The sequence below is a fragment of the Bactrocera neohumeralis genome, chromosome 4, assembly GCF_024586455.1.
Source record: "Bactrocera neohumeralis isolate Rockhampton chromosome 4, APGP_CSIRO_Bneo_wtdbg2-racon-allhic-juicebox.fasta_v2, whole genome shotgun sequence".
NCBI classification, from domain to species: domain Eukaryota; kingdom Metazoa; phylum Arthropoda; class Insecta; order Diptera; family Tephritidae; genus Bactrocera; species Bactrocera neohumeralis.
In genome coordinates this window covers 63,491,475-63,509,787 of record NC_065921.1, presented here as the reverse complement: position 1 = coordinate 63,509,787, position 18,313 = coordinate 63,491,475, and the positions used below count along the sequence as shown (strand labels likewise).

Sequence of the window (18,313 nt, the reverse complement as noted above, 5' to 3'; positions counted from 1 at the left end):
TTTTGGGCAATTTCAGGCAATCATCCACTCGTTAATCTTGCCTTGAGGAAAATTAATAGTTGGAAAACCTGAGGCCACCAATGGCATGACGCAGCAGTTTCCGGAAGTTCGAATGCCGAAAATCCGGCAGCAACATGCATCAGAAATAGCAACAAAAGTAAACAATGAAAAAGCAAGAGTAACGGAGCAGCGACAGCCAAACACACTTGACAGCATCAAAGCGGTCGAAAGGGGCGAGCGTGTGTGCGTGTAAGTAGTAAAAAATGTCCTGCTGTGCAAATTAAACTGCTCGCCCAGCATGAAATCTCTCCAGCTGGCCCGAACGCTTTGGCTAAAAAGTCAAAGCCCAGTGTACTCACACCCACACGAACCTGCGGACACACAGAGACGGTCGACGTAACTCGACTCGCACACATGCTTATGATAGACTCTTTATAAACAAAACCTAAACAAGATTAATTATACCTGAAGCCTGTGGAGGTAACGGCGCCAGCTGCCGTATCTGAAAGGCGGGCTGTGTGCGACCGAAATGTAACGATTTTCAGGCTCAACGGAGGCAAAGCTCCAGTGCAGGTTTACTTTGATTTTCGTAGCCGCTTTTTGACTTTGAACTCAGCGGCGGCGCTTAGCCAAGTTAGCCTTCAACTCATCCACTGCTTATTTGTGCAGTTTCAGCCATTCATTTAGCACACTCGGTCAATTGCATTGTGACACGAGCCCTCACACACTTAATTACATACATACATATGAATATGTATGGATCTGCATTCAACGGGTATCACCGCCATTGCTTGTTGCCGTATAATTTTGGTCCACTTCACTAACATTTGGATTAGCGGATGTATGTAGGCAACTTTCGTTTTATTGTTGTTGTTGTTTCGAGCTAACCCTGCAAGGTTGCTGCTGGAATAAGTTGAACGGTAGAGGAAATTTAATACATGATGGAAAAGCCTCAATTACTGATCGGCAACTAAATTTTAAAGGTTATAAGGCCATTGGGCTCAAGTACGAGTTAAGATATTCACTCTGAGGATGAACGTTCTTCTTATTATAACAATTTGAGCTTTTACGAAGAGGAAGCTTAAATAAATCGTATTTCTCATAAATGAGCTGTGACCCATATTGGAATTAAACTCCCTCATCAAATAATTAACTTGAACTTTTGTGAGGAGAAAGCTGAAAGCTTTATGAATCCACAAAGCTTTCAATGGATCTAAGACCCCAACTCCAGCGGTAAACTTTCATATCAGCTTTTATGAACAAAAAAGTAACAAAATCGTAATTCTTTGAGTGAGCTGGGAAATTCGCTCTGGACTTAAGTCTCTGGTCAACAAATTAATTTGAGCTAATGTGAGGAGAAAGCTTTAAGTTTTAAGAAACCATAAAGCTCTGTTCTGCTTTAGTGACAAACGGTGACTTGATCGCAGTTGCGATTTAGATTAATGAGTACAGAACAAAAGATATATGTGTCTTATTAGTCAGAAGTTCTGTCTGATATTAAGTAGTTACGTATAAATTATGGCAAGCTCTACTCTTATATGAAGCTTAACCGTCTATATTTTTGTAATTCTTGATCCAAATAGATCAGATTTCGTTGTAACCAATAAAGGGGAACTAATTTGTGGTTATGTAAATTAAAGTTTCTCGAATATAATTGATTTTTTTTTTCAAAGGTATAAAGGTCTTATGTACTCGTATGCCAATATTAACAAAATTGAGCTGTTGAACCGATATCTGGCAATTATTTTCATATACCTTTCCTGTGCACTGAAGAATTTGCCTGAAAGATCATGCTTTTCGAGGCTACGTGCTACGTCAGCGTTCTCGGCGAACCAAAATTTAGGATGAACCCCAAAAATGAATTCAACATTGCTTTTTTATTAATTGTAGAACAAAAAATCTTTCAAAGCAATAATTCTGATACAATACCCTCTTTTATTTAATCCGCACTAATATCCTAAAATAATTTCCGAGTAGACGTACAAATTGCATTATTCCTTCCTGGTAAACAAAACAATCCAAGCGAAAGAATCCTAGCAAATGCAAACAAAAGCACAAGTAACAACAAAATGTAGTGACAAACCGTTACAACGAAATCGAGTTTATTTGCACACACAGCTGTGAATACAGTTAACAAATTACCGATAATTACATTAATTAAGTGCAAAAACAAATGCGACAGCAAGAGACTACAGCCAGATACAATAAAAACAACAGCAACAAATGAGTATTGCATGCAATAGCTGTAATTGTATTGCAAGTGACGCCAGAGCAATAGCCTTGAGCAAAAAAACGAGTGCAAAACAACGGTTTTTGAAAATCGGTACCCGGCAGAGAAAAAATAGAATAAAGTGCTACCAATGCGCGATAAATACAAACGAATCTCATTGAAAAAATATGAGACGAAACAAAATCAAATAAGCTGGGAAGAAATGCATACTACAAAACAAATATTAAAAGTAAAGGAGTGCACAAATTCGGGTGAAAATATAAAAAACTATGGCATATGAATTTAAAAATCGCTACAAAAGGAAGGTTAGGTTAGATGGCTGATCAAAGATCGCACGTGAACTGGTGAATGTAGTCCTTTTAAAGCTTTGAAAAAATAATAACTCCTGTGTTCGGACTTACAGATTGGCAAAACGCTTGGTAGCCAATACCAATTTGCACATGCGCTTAATTTCAACACCCCCCAGTTCGGTGGGATGTCTGAAGGAATGCGCTCACAAGTGTCTAAGTCTTGACGTCCCAAATGCGGGACAGTCAAGAAAGAAGCGCTGAGTTGTTACTTCCGCAACTGCTTCTGCAGACGGCGTCTGGTAAGATTCGCAATATTACAGCATGTACGCCAATACGGCAATGGCCTGTTAAAAGCTCCACAACTAGGGAGAGGCTAGCGTTACTGAGACAAAAAAATCACTCGATCTGCTGTTATATTATATTGAGCCAATAGGCTTTTTCAACTGCGCTAGAACCGATAGCCCAGCATCCGCGAGGCCCAGCTATCCAGTAGTCGAACACAAGAGGATGCGGGAGCACCGACCTGCTTCCATTCAGCCGATAACGATTCTGGGGTGCCTTTCCTTGCTAGCTCATCGGCTTTGCAATTACCTGCGATTCCGCTATGATCCGGCACCCTTATCACAAAGACACGCGGTGCTAATGATAGCGAGGTTAGACACTCGACCAACCCTGAACGCACTGTAAATGAGTTCAAGGCTAGTATCCCCGCTCTGCTATTTGAGTGAATGGTCACTTCTCTAAAGGTGGACGCACTCCGGAGCAGCAAACCTGCTGCTACCTTGATGGCTGCAATCTCAGCCTGGAAGACACTACAATAGTCAGGAAGTCTGAAACTGGAGTTGATAAAGAGCTCGCGACAGTAAACCCCTCCGCCAACCTTCACCCCAAGCTTTCACCCATCCGTAGAAGCTTACCGACCCTCTCCTCCAACGGCTTCTTCTCACCCATAACTCCCTCGTCGGTATATGGGCAAAGAAGGAGCCGCCAGAGTTCGGTTTGGCGACTCAATGATCCAGATGATCCAGTATGTAGTCACCTTCGCAGCCATACACCTTCCGGCGATGTCCACGGGCATTATGTTCAAAATTGCGTTAAGAGCCATGGTTGGAGTGGACTTAAGTGCACCGTTAACGCTCTGAGTTTCTTTGCAAGTGTGGTGTTCTCTAAATCCCTCCATCTCCATAAAGATTCCATAGAACATAATGGCATCATGGTGTCATAGAGCTAGAGGACCACTTTCGGTGAGAGGCCCCACCTTTTTCCAATGGCTCCTCTACAACAATATAGGGCAATCGATGCCTTTTTTGCTCTCTCTTCGATATTCTGATTCCTATCCAGGCAGGACGTTGTTGAAAGCTCTATCGATACCAAGAAAGGTCCAAACTGCGAAATCCTTAACTTTAATGGCTTTCTCTAGCCATGACACGATAGGCCAACGGCCTTTGAGTCCACCCCCGGTGCGCGAGGAAGAGTTTGTCGAAGCCTCCTGCCGTACCCTTCCCAGTTTTTATTCCTAGGATTCCTAAGCACGAGGAAGCTTTGAATCGATTATAGTGCGCCAGAAGGACGGAAATCATTACACTATGTGTACGTGTGAAGTGCTTAGCCTGTAAAATTCCTAAAATTTTGTTTAGAGACCGTAATGTTAAATATAAAAGGGAATCGCTGGAAAAATATTTAACGCAAAAGGGGTGATCAGAGGAAAAGTATCTATTTTCAATACTAGGAAGCTCGTACTATTGCACCGACACCAAAATGTAGAATGTCCATTACAACAAATGTTTCACTCCAATTTAAGGAGATGGAATATTCTGTACCAAATTGGCGATAAGTTTCAGAGTTATGGGATTTCATCCAAAAATGCTTGATAGACGGACGGACAGTCAGACCGATAGATATGTAACATTGAAATAGGAATATCCACAAATCAATTCGTCTCGTTATCCGGATCATTTTGTTGTCGATATTGTTTAGTTTTAAGTTAGTTTGGGTTATACAATCGTTTCTTACAGGGCTATCACTTGGACAGCTTAGAAATCCCTTCCATTGTAGATCATAAAACCCTTACAAATCGACAAAGCTTTGAACAATCCCAAATTTGTTGAGATGGTTAATTTCAGTTTTTGCTATATACTACATATACCTCCTACATACCACTTTGATAATTTCCTGTAAGAATCCCTACGATTTCGGTAAGATGAACTTTGCTGCGGGCAAGTAGTTCAAAACACCTCCTGCGTTGTACTCTAGGAGAAAAGGATCTTGCAGTCGCACAGGTGTGGATCGTCATCTAACGCCTGCTAGGCGCACACGCGGTCCATGGGTTCAGTGCTAGAACGCAAGATGCCATTGAAGATCCAACTCGGTCCAATTCCAAAGTGAGCGAGGCAACCGTGCCCTCTCTGTCTATAGCAACTCTACAGCAATGAATGGCAACCGATACGTTTCTTATCTCTTCTCAATATTTGACCCCAGTTATTTCACCTTATCAGCAGATTGAAGACGTTAGCCTCCGAATGAGCGGAGAAGCACGTCTGAGATCTGTATGAGATCATTGTAAATAAAACCATTTCAGTTGTACTTGGGTTAACGGTGCTGATTGTGCGAGTTTTAGGTGTTGCAAATAACGATTTGCTGAAAAAATCTATTATACCCTGTGAAAAATGTTGCATGTGCATAAAAAGTGAAGAATCTGCGAGTTTGACGGGTTGGCAAAAGCACAATAATGAAGTACAATGCAATGCAAATGTTGTGAGAATACCCCAGCACACTTATAAATACACAATGGTGTATGAAGAAAGCAAAAACGGCAGAGCTAAATACAGCTAGAAGATGCACAGTGCAATACAAGCAAATAAACAGACGCTGCAGCAACAAAAACTACAACAGCAGGCGCCGCGGAGTACAACCGATGTTTCGGCAGCAATTGACTCCACTGGCTGACTGGATGGAATGGTTGCTTAGTAGCTTGGCTACTGCATGCTTGTTGGCTGGTTTGCTTCACTGACTGCCTGGTATGCAGCAAGCATCGTTCAATGCTCCACAAACGGTTCTTCAAGTTTTGCTTCTGCACCATCCTGGACCGAACTCTACTTACCGCCGTATTGTGACAACGACGCTTGGTTATGCCAAAAATCCAATCCAATCGAAAATCCATTCCATTACTACTAATGCGAGCTAACAACAGCTAGTTGAAAACTCGAAAATAACAACAAATATGTGCAGTTGCACGTTCTTTTCTAGCTGCTTACAAGTACTACATTAGCAGCGAAGCTTTATGGCTTTCCCAACCGATGCACGATTTGTTCATGCTTTCTTCGAGGCATAACCTCATTTGTATGTACATAAGTATGTGTATAGCTCTCTCGATTTGTCTTATTCCCTCACTGTACTCAGCGTTCAACGCTTCAATGAGTGTTCAATTTGCTTATCTACTCTGCGAGGTAAAAGCATACTAGAAGCATACAAATCCTTTTCAACGAACAAACGTATGCATGACAATACAATTATGTGGTAACTCCGAACAGGCCATGTACAGAGAAAGTGAAAAAAATTATATTTGTTACGGCGTATTAGAAAACGAGAAAAGGTAAGAGAGTAAAGTCTACTGAATTGAGCGGCATAAATTCAAATCGTGTACCTTATAGAACGTTTCGAATTATAATAGAAATGATTTGTATCACTTAGAAGGCATGAAGAAGAGCTTACGAACGAATGTGGTTAAAAATGGGTTGTTTCGATGGAGTCGAACCATAGAAAAAAGGGTATTAGATGGATTTTATAGGGTGAGCTCAGAGGTGGTAAGTATCATGCTGGATACTCTGCGAATGACAGGCACCTTGTCGTGGTGCAGGGGCTTAACTGCAATGCATTCACCCCATCTCGCAACCGGCATGAGCCGTTCTGCAAGCCATCACTCCTGAGGGTTGTCAGAACCTACATGTGTACGGAGACTAAGAGCTATCACCTCCTAATCCAAGACAAAGATGACAGATAAAACCAAACCAAATTAAAATAAGATAACGGACTCAAGGAACGACCATGGACGACGAAAAGGTTGATAGATTAGAATTGATTAGATTTATTGATGAGGAATGCACCGCGACCTTAGGTCTATTGTGCCCTCTCCTAAATCACATGGACTTACTTAGCCCCAGCACATTGATGAAGTCCAATATTCTTCCGGGTGCTAGTGAGTCGATGCAATCCCTGTCCGGAAACATGGATCCGAGGGCCTTAACCCTGCGTCTACAGACTGCTGTGCAGTCGATCAGCAGGTGTTCCGGTGTTTCAGGCTCCATGTCGCAGAACCGGCAGTTAGTGCAAGAAGATAGGCCCATGTTATACAAATGCCTATTTAGCTTGCAGTGGTCAGTATAAACTGCGACCAGTAGCCTCAGTTTATTCCTGGGGAGGTTGATTACAACTTTGAACCTGCTCATGTTGTACCCTCCCATTAGCAACTTGGCATGCCGCATGCCGTGAGTTCGTTGCCAATGCTCTTTTCTGCCCACTCCCTCTTCTTTGCGGAGTAGCTCCTTTGTGGTATGGGGACCCACCCCTGTAAAGGGTTCAGGACCTACCATTTTGGTGGAGGCTGCGGAGCGGACGAGCTCATCTGCCAGTTCGTTACCGGCTATTCCGGCACCTGGTTTCTTTCCGCAATGCTGTTCAGCCGTTCTCTGCATTCCTGCACTAGCAGCGATCTGATCTCGTAGGAGGAGATCGCTTTTAGTGCTGCTTGACTATCGCTGAGTATGGCTAACCGCTCATTGCGATAGTTGCGATGGAGGTTTATCTCTATGCACCGGCTTATGGCAAAGACTTCCGCCTGGAAAATGCTCGGAAACTCCCCCATAGGTATGGAGAGCTTGGTGCGTGGACCCGCGATCCCTGCCCCAATTCCCTCCGACATTTTTGAGCCGTCGGTGTACCACCTCAATGTACTGTTCCTCAGCAGCAGCTCAAGGGTGGAGTCGTTCCACTCATCCTTGCTTCCGAGGGTGACCTTAAACTTCTTGGTGAAGGTAACTGTTTTGGTAGTGCTGTCCTTCGGGAGGAGGGCGATTGGTATATTGCCACTTATCTTTTCCATCCTCTGGGACGAGATTACCTTTCCTTTGCCAAACCCCTCTGCCGTTATTTGCAGAAGCGAGCTCTTGGCTACTTGACCGATAACCAAGTGAAGCGGTGTGAGTTCAAGCAGGGCCTCCAGAGCTGCCGTTGGGCAGATGCGCATTGCGCCCGTCATGCAAACACAGGCTAGCCGCTGCAGCTACGATAATTTAATTCCTACCAAAATCTGCTACGCTATTGAGGCCCAGGCCACCGCCCCGTACGTGATTATCGGTCGCACTAACATGATGTACAACCACCTAACAATCCTTGGCTTACAGCCCCAGGACTTACCCGCCAGCCGATTGCACACTATTAATGCCTTTGTTGCTTTGACCAAGGTCAGGTCTACATGCTGCTTCCACCGCAAAGTAGAGTCTAGCGTGAGACCAAGGTATTTGACGTTATTGGTCATCTCTATCACTCTGCCTCCTAGGGTGAGATTCCTGATACCGGGTAGGGACCTGCGTCTCGTAAACGGGACTATGGTCGTCTTGGATGGGTTGATGTTCAATTCAACCCCCCTGCACCACCCCTTTGCCAGGTTTAGACCTCTTTGTATCAGGTCGCCCCATTGTCCGTTAGCATTGCTAACAGGTCGTCTACGACAAGACTCCACAGCAGGGGTGATAGCACACCCCCCTGTGGCAGCCTCTTGTTGTGCCGAGTCGAATACTTTTATCTCCAACTGTGGTCTCAGCAATTCTGGTGCGCAGTACGGCTTCTATCCATCTACGCACCGGTGCTGCCACATTCCTTTTCTCCAGTGCTCTGGCTACACTCCTATGAGACGTGTTGTCAAAAGCACCTTCGATGTCCAAGAAAGCGCCTCCCCGTTCTCCAGTGAACTCTCTATCTCAGAGGTTAGCTGGTACAGAGCAGTACTGGTAGATCTGCCCGCTCTGTGCGCATGCTAAGCTGCATGCAGGGGTGCTCTCTTCAGCGCTTTCGACCTTATTTCATGGTCCATGATCTTCTCCATGGTTTTTAGCAGGAAAGAAGTCAGACTGATTGGCCTGAAGGATTTCGCCAATGAGTAATCTTTCCTTCCTACTTTGGGTATGAAGATCACCTTCGCTGTCCTCCATACTTCAGGGATATACGCCATTGCGAAGCTCTCTCGCAGCAGCCGAACCAGGTATGGCAGTAAAAACTGATCCCCCTGCTGTAACAGCGCTGGAAAGATAGACATGATAGACATTGATAACAGCCCCGTTCAGCTCCGATAGCCTACTCTCAATTCAGTCTTTATCAGTCTGCCCCCTCTTGCTCAATTCCTCGCTCCGTTTGCGGGCTCATTGCTGAATGTGATGTCCAACACCTCCCCCCTGCTTATAGTTATGAATGTGGGCTCACACCCTACATTCTCTATCGCTAAGCTATTACCTAATAAGTACTCTAAGAGAGACTCACCTCTTGCGTTGCAATTTGTACTTCCCCATTCTAAGTTGTGGGCGTTCGCATCACAGCCAATGATTAGGGGAAGCTTGTGTCTTCTGCAGTGCTCCACCAGCTTTTCCACCACCTCCGGGGGTGCCGTGGATGCCTCCCCTGTAAAATAATCTGAAGCCAGAACGAAGGCCTGCCTTCGAAGTCCCTGGCCTGCACCGCCACCAGATCCTGCGTCAGGAACTCTGAAATGCAGAAGAATTCAATGTTATTCCTGACCACTATGCAAGTTCTAGGTCTCTCGCTAGAGAGACCCCAGATTACCTTATTGCACTCCGTCTTGAGGCCTTTAACCTCTCCTCTATGGACCCAAGGCTCTTGGATCAGCAGGATACCCAGTTTATCCGCTGTGAACCTGCTCGTTATGACAGCTGACGCTGCCGCCACGTGATGCAGGTTCACCTGGGCGATTTCCGTGTTGACGGTCACTACAATAGAGGAGGAGCAGATCCTCGTCCCCGCCGTCAACCACACTGCCGTCCAGTTGGTCTCCTAGCCCCTCAAGGAGTTCCTGCGTGGAGGGTAGCTCTGTTCCCTGGCCGCAATAACTGTCATCTGGGATTTAAGGGGTCGCCGCAGGCATAGCCTGTCCTTCTATAGATGGGCTTAATCGCAACCTCGTCTACCTGCATGCTTTCCACCTCCGGAGCCGCTGCAGTCGCTGCCTGTTTTGCAATACTCCCGCTTTTCTGAGTCGCAGCCGGCTTGTGGGGCCGCATTACCACCGTGCTGTACCTGTAATACAGGCGGAAGCCAGCTGCTCGGACGTACTTGTACGACTCATCGTCTATGTACAAGTACAATCTCCAACCGTTAATTGCTCCTACTTTCTCTATATCGCTGCTGACGACACGCCAGGCTGCGATACTGAGGCCCAGGTTTTGATTCTTCACCAACCCTAGGGCGAACTCGTATGGCTTGTCACCGCACCGGGAAAGGAACATTGTCATACTGTGCATGATTGGCACGTCCTCCGCCTTTTTCGCGCAAAGGACGGGACCCTTCCAGCCGTCCAGCTTTGGGACGAACACCCGCAGCCAGTTGGCGGGTGTTCGTCCCAAGTCCATTGAAGTCCACCCCAAGGAAGGATGCCGCGTAATCGTCTCCTCTGAATACCTCATCCATTATGAGGTCCTGGAGCACGGTAAGCTCCTCCGATCCGAGCAACTGCGCCGGGTATTTTTGAGGCAGTACAGCCATGCGGATGACTTTAACAGTATCCGCATATCTGCGCCGCCCCTCCTCCACCCGGTGTGGAGCTGGTACGGATGATTGGCTTCCGGCTTTCCTCGTGTTGCCGCCCTTCATCCTTTTGGAGCTGAGGGGCTCCTGTGGCGTGAGCTGGCCGCTCTTCCGCTTCGCTGTTTGGGCGTAAGTGTCCGTGGGCGCTGCCCTTCCTTCGCCACGCCTTGCGGTCAGGGTTGTGCTGACCGGGCCTCGGTTACTAGTACCGCTGCGTTGCGTGCGAGCTGACACGGCCCTGTTGCGCTCTTTTGCTGGGGATACATTGCTCCCTTCCTTCCTTCCTTCCTCTGACCATCGCTTCTGCCGCCTCGGGAGTCTTCCCGTCCCGGAGGTAACGCAGGTACCACTTCATGCTGGCTCCACTCATACCCTTCCTATGCGGGTCGTCACACCCGCCGGGTTTTCCAGCTGCTGGGAGAGGGCGTTGCCCAACTCTTCTGTGCCTCCTCATCCTGCTACGAGCACCATCGGTCTCTGCCCGATGCGACTCCCCGGAGTCTGAACCGTTAGGCCTACTTAAGGGGGTTTTGGCGGCGCTCGTAGCTGCTGCGACGGCAGCAGGCACTTTCGCCAGGCGAGCGCCGCTGCATGAGGGCATGTCGTCATCGTCCTCCCTCGCATACTCCTCAAACAACGCCCGCTCCTCTGGCGAGAGAGCGTCAAGGAAGCTAAACTTCCGCTTAGCTCCTTGACCCTCTTTGCCTACGCTGCTTACCTGCTCTTTTTCATTGTCCGTGGTCGTTGTCCTGGGTCGTTGCCTTATAGTTGGGTTGTTTGTTGTGGTTGTGTTTTGTTTGCTCATCTTGTTCTTACGACCCTTGGTTCAGCGAGGTGAGCTGTCGGGTCAACTATTGAACCAGTACAGGGGTCGCAGGGCCACGCCCCAAGCTCTCCATACCTATGGAAAGTTTTCCGAACATTTTTCAGACAGAAGTCTTTGCTATAGGTCGGTGCATAAAGATAAACTTCCAACGCAATTATCCCTATTAATCGGGAATTAGATAACGCTACAAAAAACACAATAATCCAAGCCTAATTGAAGTAGAGAATACAAAATATAATTGAACATTTCTCAATATTCCGCTACCATAACACAAAAGATGTTTCACTTATTCTTGTCATTATTATGTCTTATATACATACATATGTATGTATGTATTTTGAATCGCCGATACCAATGGGAAACGTAAATAAATGATTGTCACATTACACGCCTCCGAATGTTGCAGCTAAAAATTTTATTAAATTTTAAGCATTGGGAAGGCTGCAGGGCGTGATATTGGATGCCTACAGCAGTATTGTATTGAACGATTTCACAAATAAAAAAACAAAATGCGTATTGGTCTCCTTCAAACATCGCATCCAACTAAAATCGTTTCCCGTCTATGCAATATACCCCGTTTAACTTTTCGACGTTCCTTGTTATTTTTTATTTGTCCCAATCCCACAATTCACTTTCGTTGCACTTCGTGTCAGCTGCTCTGGCAACACACAGCTTCACTACCGCGCTTAGTTTTTTTTTTTTTGCTTGTTGTTCTCTTTGTTTATTTCATTTGCGATTTTTCAACGATTATCCTGTGATTGAGACGGAGTGCTGTCGTATTGTAGCAGTAATAACAACAATGGATGGCGCGCCAACAGCAAGCCGGCAAATAGTCAACTCAACGAAAAAGAAAAAAATTTGAATGACATCACCGACATTGCATTCCTACTTGTTAATATTAATACGTTTTTGTAGTTGTTCCGCCACTATCGGCTATGCTGACAATTTCCTTCCTTCGATTTTGACTTCTTTCGTTGCTATACTGTTCTTTAGAAGTTTTTAAAGCGCTTCTCTACTCTTATCTCCGCTCGCTTCCTTCGCAACTGCAACTACACGTGTACTTGACTGGCTTCGACTGACTTAAGTTTGTATCCAGTTTTTTTTGTTCTTACTGCTTCTGCTGCATCATTGATTGCGATTTAAGCCCACTTGAAATTCCCTTTTCCGCTTTGATTTCAAATTATGCGATAATTTTCACTGCAATATTTTTTCGTCGTTTGACAGTTTGACTGCGCTGCTTGACATTTACTGTTTTTCGCTGCAAATAATACGTATTCTGATGGAGGAATGCAAGATATGTGCATACTGAAATACATTTCTATGAATGTTTTTATACATACATGTATGTATATAAAGCAAATCCAATTATTCCAAAAATGTGTAGCATAATTTTGAGTGCAGACTATCGCGGAATTTTATGGAAAGAAAGAAAGAACTAATGTAAAGGTATTTTACATACATATAAGGCTTAGTTTAAAGTTTATTAGTATTAATTTAAAGTATTTAAATATACAAATGTACATATGTCGTATCGATATATGTACATATGTATGTATATAAAAACTATTAATTAAATATTTGCATTCAAAAATTGTCTGATTTTACCCTTGTTTTATAAAAAAAAAATTATAAATTGTAAATAAATGTAAAGCAAAAGAGTAAAAAAAATTCAGTTAACCATTTTGCATAGCAGAGCAAGGTTTCGATCCTCGGACCTCTGGGTTATGGGCCCAGCACGCTTCCACTGCGCCACTCTGCTGCCATTAAATTTTTGCCAAATATAATATGTGAACGCAATCGTAGCATTTCCATATTTTGAAAATGAAAACATTAGAATAGAATATTTGACACACAGTGTATATAAACAACAGGGTGACACAAAGGGCAAAGGAATACTTCAAATTAAAGGAAAAAAAGTACAAATGCAAATGCAGAATCCTAAAATATAATTTATTAGTTAAATATAAATACAGCTGAACTTCTCTATCTCGAATAACCATAATTCACTAAAAAATTTCAAGTTAAAGAGAGTTCGATTTATGGAAGGAAGTTTATATGAAATTTAACTTCCACTGCCAATTCAAGAGTTTGAGGTTTGGTGAACTTCGTGTTATGGAAGTTCAACAGTATTTAAGATATTTCAAGCGATCCTATCAGTGCGAAATTTTCGAAAACCCGATTTTTTTTTATTGCATTATTGGAAAATATACACTGTAATAAACATTCTCTCAAATTTTGAAATCAAAAGTCAAATTATTACGGTTGCTACAGCGTTTCGCTTTTGAAGTTTTTTTTTTTTGTTTATTTAAAATCTCCCTATTTTTGTCTACGAAAAACTGTTGAAAAAATGAGCCAAAGTCGCTACTTTTCGTTCAAATCGCCGCCATTTTGTCAAATTTTTGTTTCAGACCTACATTTCGGCCGCAATCGTGGACATCGCACGTTTTTTTTTCACGTGTCACATCAACAATTTATTTAACTATTATACACAGAATAAATTAACATAAAAAAATCATTTTGTATTCCTCATGAATATATTTATTTATAAAAAAAAATCGGACGGATTAGTTAATTTCAACATTAAAAAACAAAATCGCGAAAATCAGTGATTTTTCGGAAAATCACACTGAGACGAAAGTTACTGATGAAAAGCAAATTTTTTTTGAGTAATATTTTATTTAGTAATTGTATATGACAATAGCTAATATTACAAAACTACTAAGTAATTTTATCTTCATACTTTATCGCGTGGTATAAATGACATTGCAAATAACATACGAGTATATTTACAATTTGTCGGATTTTTAAGCAAAATTAAAAATAAAAAACACTGCTTCAACCTCAGATAGCAGAGCAAGGTTTCGATCCTCGGACCTCTGGGTTATGGGCCCAGCACGCTTCCACTGCGCCACTCTGCTTGTCATATTTTTGTGGCAAATGGCACATTTGAGTACGAGGTGGTAAATAACTACAAATAAATTGTAATTTCACTTAAACAAAATTAAAATATCTAAAATATTTTTATAAAAAACAAAATGAAAGGTTGCAAGGTCAGTAACTTCTAAGGTATACCTTCTCGTTTTCTCATCATCTCTATTTAAAAATTAAAATAAGTATATATGTATGTATGTACATACAGATATAATTATTTAAGAATTATATATCGTATTATTTTCGAACAACTTAACTATCATGAAACATTAATTAATATGTTATAAGAAAACAGATCACAAAATGAGACAGATACATACATATACATATCTATTCTAGGAAGTGAATTCACAGAAATCTATAATTTGTAAACAGGCTAGAAGCGTGCCGGGATATGTGATCCGAGAATCGAAACCTTGCCCTAGTAGAAAAAATTAACGCATGCAGCATGAGAGCAATATTCGAACCACCCTAAAGTGATCGCCAACACTTGCAGCAAATATTGAAGGCGATACTTAGAACGGAATATACGTAGATTGAAAAAGTCTCGGAGTGGTGATAATTTTACCAAAATAAATGGAGAGTCAACGGGAAAAAAGGAGGAGAAGTAATTATTAGTAATTAATTTGATTTTAATACTTCATATTGAATCGAAATCACTCCATTTTAGTAATCGCTTACACACTCGTCTTTCTCTCGATTGTTATTGAAATCGAATGTTTGTTTAACTGTCGCCGATAAGCTCTTTTCCCCTTAACCATAACAACAACAGCCATCATGTATGTTGATCGTGATGCGGCGGCGGTTGATGATCATGATTCGTAAAACGTGAAATCGATAAATTGATCCACGCTGTTATTAGGCAAACAGAAAATTTAAGCAGCAATTATGCCGTTGTCAGCTGCGTGCTTTGGAGAATTACAACCTTTTTTACTTTGGCATAAGAGCAAGGCCCAACAGTAATATAAACAGCGGGGTAACATTAAACAACAATATCTTGCTGGTGTACAATGTTCGGCAGTTGCGAGAAATACTTATACAAATACAAAATTCATTTCGATCGCGTGCTGGCAAATGTTAATGGTGGATACGATCAGATATATGTACATACATATTCTTACCTACATATGATATACAGCGTTTAATGCGAGAGCGAGAGTGGAAATGCCGAAAGTTGCATGTAAGAATAATCAGTATGACAATATAAACCGCACAAGTACACGGTGGAGCAAAAGTCAACTGTTAAGGGTAAGGGATATAAAATAAGGACAAGTGATGAAAATACACCATGAAGTGTTGCACATATACATATGTATGTATATACATAATTAGATTCCGAAAAGCGAATTTTTTCTAGGAACTTTTAAATTTATTGATCCAAAAAATTTCACACATATTATGGTATCTTTTAACTGTATGTCAAGTTTTTAGTTTATTTCGAAACCACTATATCCTTGAACTAAATTTTCCAAAATTACTTAATTAATTTCGTTAAAGTAATGTTAAGACTAGTCGATAGAAGGAATAAGCAAAATACATTTTTTTGACAAAATGGACATTTCGCAAAAAAAAAATCGATTTTGAGCAAAATTTCGGCCTTAAATTGTTTATAAAAAAAACAATATTTATCGGTGAGAAAAATTTTCGATTAATTACTGAAATATAAATATATAAATTACTGAAATATATGTATATATAATCGGTTAACAATAACAACAATAAAACAAGAAAAAACGTTAACTCCGGCTGCACCGAAGCTAATATACCCTTCACAAGTGCATTTCTTTTAGTAAGTATGTGTTCAGTTTATATGAAAGCTATATGCTATAGTAATCCGATCTGAGTTTTTTCGGAGATTATGTTATTACCTTAAGCAGTAATCCATGTCAAATTTCGTGAAGATACCACGTCGAATGCGAAAGTTTTCCATACAAGCCCTTGATTCCGATCCTTCGGAGATTAAATTGTTGCTTTAGAAAATAATATATACCAAATTTCGGTAATATATCTTGTCAAATGCAAAAGTTTTCCATACAAGAACTTTTTTCCGATCGTTCAGTTTGTATGGTAGCTACATATATGCTATAGTAAGCCGATCTGAACAATTTCTTCGGAGATTACATTGTTGCCCTAGAAAATAACCTGTGCCAACTTTTGTGAAGATACATTGTCAAATGTGAAAGCTTTCCATACAAGAACTTGATTCCGATCGTTCAGTTTGTATAGCAGCTATATGTTATCGGCAGTTCCGACAAATGAGCAGGTTCTTGAAGAAAAAATGACGTTTGCAAAATTTCAAAACAATATCTTAAAAACTAAGGGACTAGTTCGTATGTATACAGACAGACAGACGGACGAACAGACAGACAAACGGACATGGCTAAGTCGACTCAGCTTAACATACTGATCATTTATATATGTATGTATATACTTCTCCGTCTCCGACGCTTACTTCCGGGTGGTACAAACTTCGTGACAAACTTAATGTACCCTGTTCAGGGTATAATAACCCGACTTTGAAAACACCATTTCGAGAAAATAAACAAAGAAATATGCTTACGTGTGTCAGTATATAAATATTTTCATTGCGATTTAAGGAATGTGGTTGATGTTTGGTAAGTTTTATACAACATTTCAAAATGAACTATATTTCATAATAATGAATTTAACTAAATGTAGGATGAATTTAATGATTACTTTCATTTTCCAACAATTGTCGATTTCATGTTTCTTCGCAAAACAAGGATTGCCATAGACGCATTTTATTAAAAAGAATTATTAAAAATTAGTAGCCGATTATTTAGAGCTACTACTACTAGTACAAGAAATTCACCTCAGGAAATTTTCTTGATCATTTCTTAAGCGTTTTTTTTATATGAAGTTTTTAAATTTCTTGAGAGCTCTAAACTCCCTTTAGAGCCGAATCCAACGTTAATCTTGTTTAGAAATAATTTTGCGCAAACGTATACTTACTTACATATGTATGTATATATTTTTCATCGACGAACATTTTGTTTTGAGATCTACTGTAGATGGGAAAACAAATGTGAAGCGCTTTGTGCCGACAGTTTACAATTTTATATGTATGTAGGTTTGAATATACATACATATGTACATATACATATATACATACATAAGAAAATAGATTTTTAAGCAAGAGGAAGAGCGCACGAGCCATAAGAAATGTAAAATATTTGAAATATGTGCTTAAAAGTGAACAAACAACAACAGTGCTACAGTAAAAAGTAATTTTCTAGTTAATTGTGTGAGAATGCTCGAACGAAACTCGCCATAAGCCATTGGCCAGCACCATTATACTGAGTGTGGCCAGATATTTCTTGGCTTTTGCGTTCATAGTGTACCTACCGACTTAAAAACATATACATACATACATATTTACACATAGCGACACAGCACACTTCGTAAATACTTTATATGCATACATATGTATGTACCGTATATGCATTGATAATGCCGCTGACTCAGTTCATTCATTTGAGAATTTCATTTAGCAGTTTTGCTTAGCTGCCGCTCTTTCCAACTGAACGAAATGCAAGCAATACCTGCTGTGCACCTTTGTTTGCCTGGTATTTAACTGAAATGATTGAACGATTTTTGCACGGTTTTTAAATAAATTTTTTAAACAAAATGGTCGTTGCTTGCAGCCATATTATTTTTCTATTTCTACAATTCTTTTTAAGTGACTTTAGTGCGGGCGAGATGTTTTAGTGTAAGTGAGTGAAGGTCATTCATGTGCGCACATGTTTTCGTACATAATGAACAAGACAGCAAGGCAATCGAACTTTCAAATGGCGTTGATTAGTTTTTGATTTGTTGTTGGCGATTTAAAATATGATAGTGGAATAGTTTTAAAAAGTATACTTATTTTGAATATCGGATATTGCGCTAAAAGAAACACAATTAATATAATAAAGAAGAATTTGAGCAACTTCAGCTTACTAAAATTATGTCAAATTATGAGGTATTTGAATTATTTTGTCATGAATTTGATTTCTTACCAAAAGCACTCAAAAGTTTTTAACCACATTCAAACAAAACAAACGTATTCTTTTTGTAATAAATGAAGAGCTCTCATATACGGCTTTATTTTCAAAATCTTCAACATCCTCGATAGTATAGTGGTCAGTATCCCCGCCTGTCACGCGGGAGACCGGGGTTCAATTCCCCGTCGGGGAGAAATAGAAAATATACTTTTTCTTAATTTTT

At 41.2% G+C, this 18,313-nt stretch overlaps 3 non-coding genes across 3 annotated transcripts; 1 reads left to right on the top strand and 2 right to left on the bottom strand.

The window, feature by feature from the left end:
* Nucleotides 1-12,842: 12,842 nt before the first annotated feature.
* On the bottom strand, nucleotides 12,843-12,914 carry Trnam-cau (transfer RNA methionine (anticodon CAU)). Its single transcript has one exon. It is a non-coding gene; the product is annotated as a tRNA-Met (tRNA).
* Nucleotides 12,915-14,001: 1,087 nt separating this feature from the next.
* Nucleotides 14,002-14,073, bottom strand: Trnam-cau (transfer RNA methionine (anticodon CAU)). Its single transcript has one exon. It is a non-coding gene; the product is annotated as a tRNA-Met (tRNA).
* Nucleotides 14,074-18,211: 4,138 nt separating this feature from the next.
* Trnad-guc (transfer RNA aspartic acid (anticodon GUC)) lies at nucleotides 18,212-18,283 on the top strand. The gene has a single exon. It is a non-coding gene; the product is annotated as a tRNA-Asp (tRNA).
* Nucleotides 18,284-18,313: the final 30 nt, after the last annotated feature.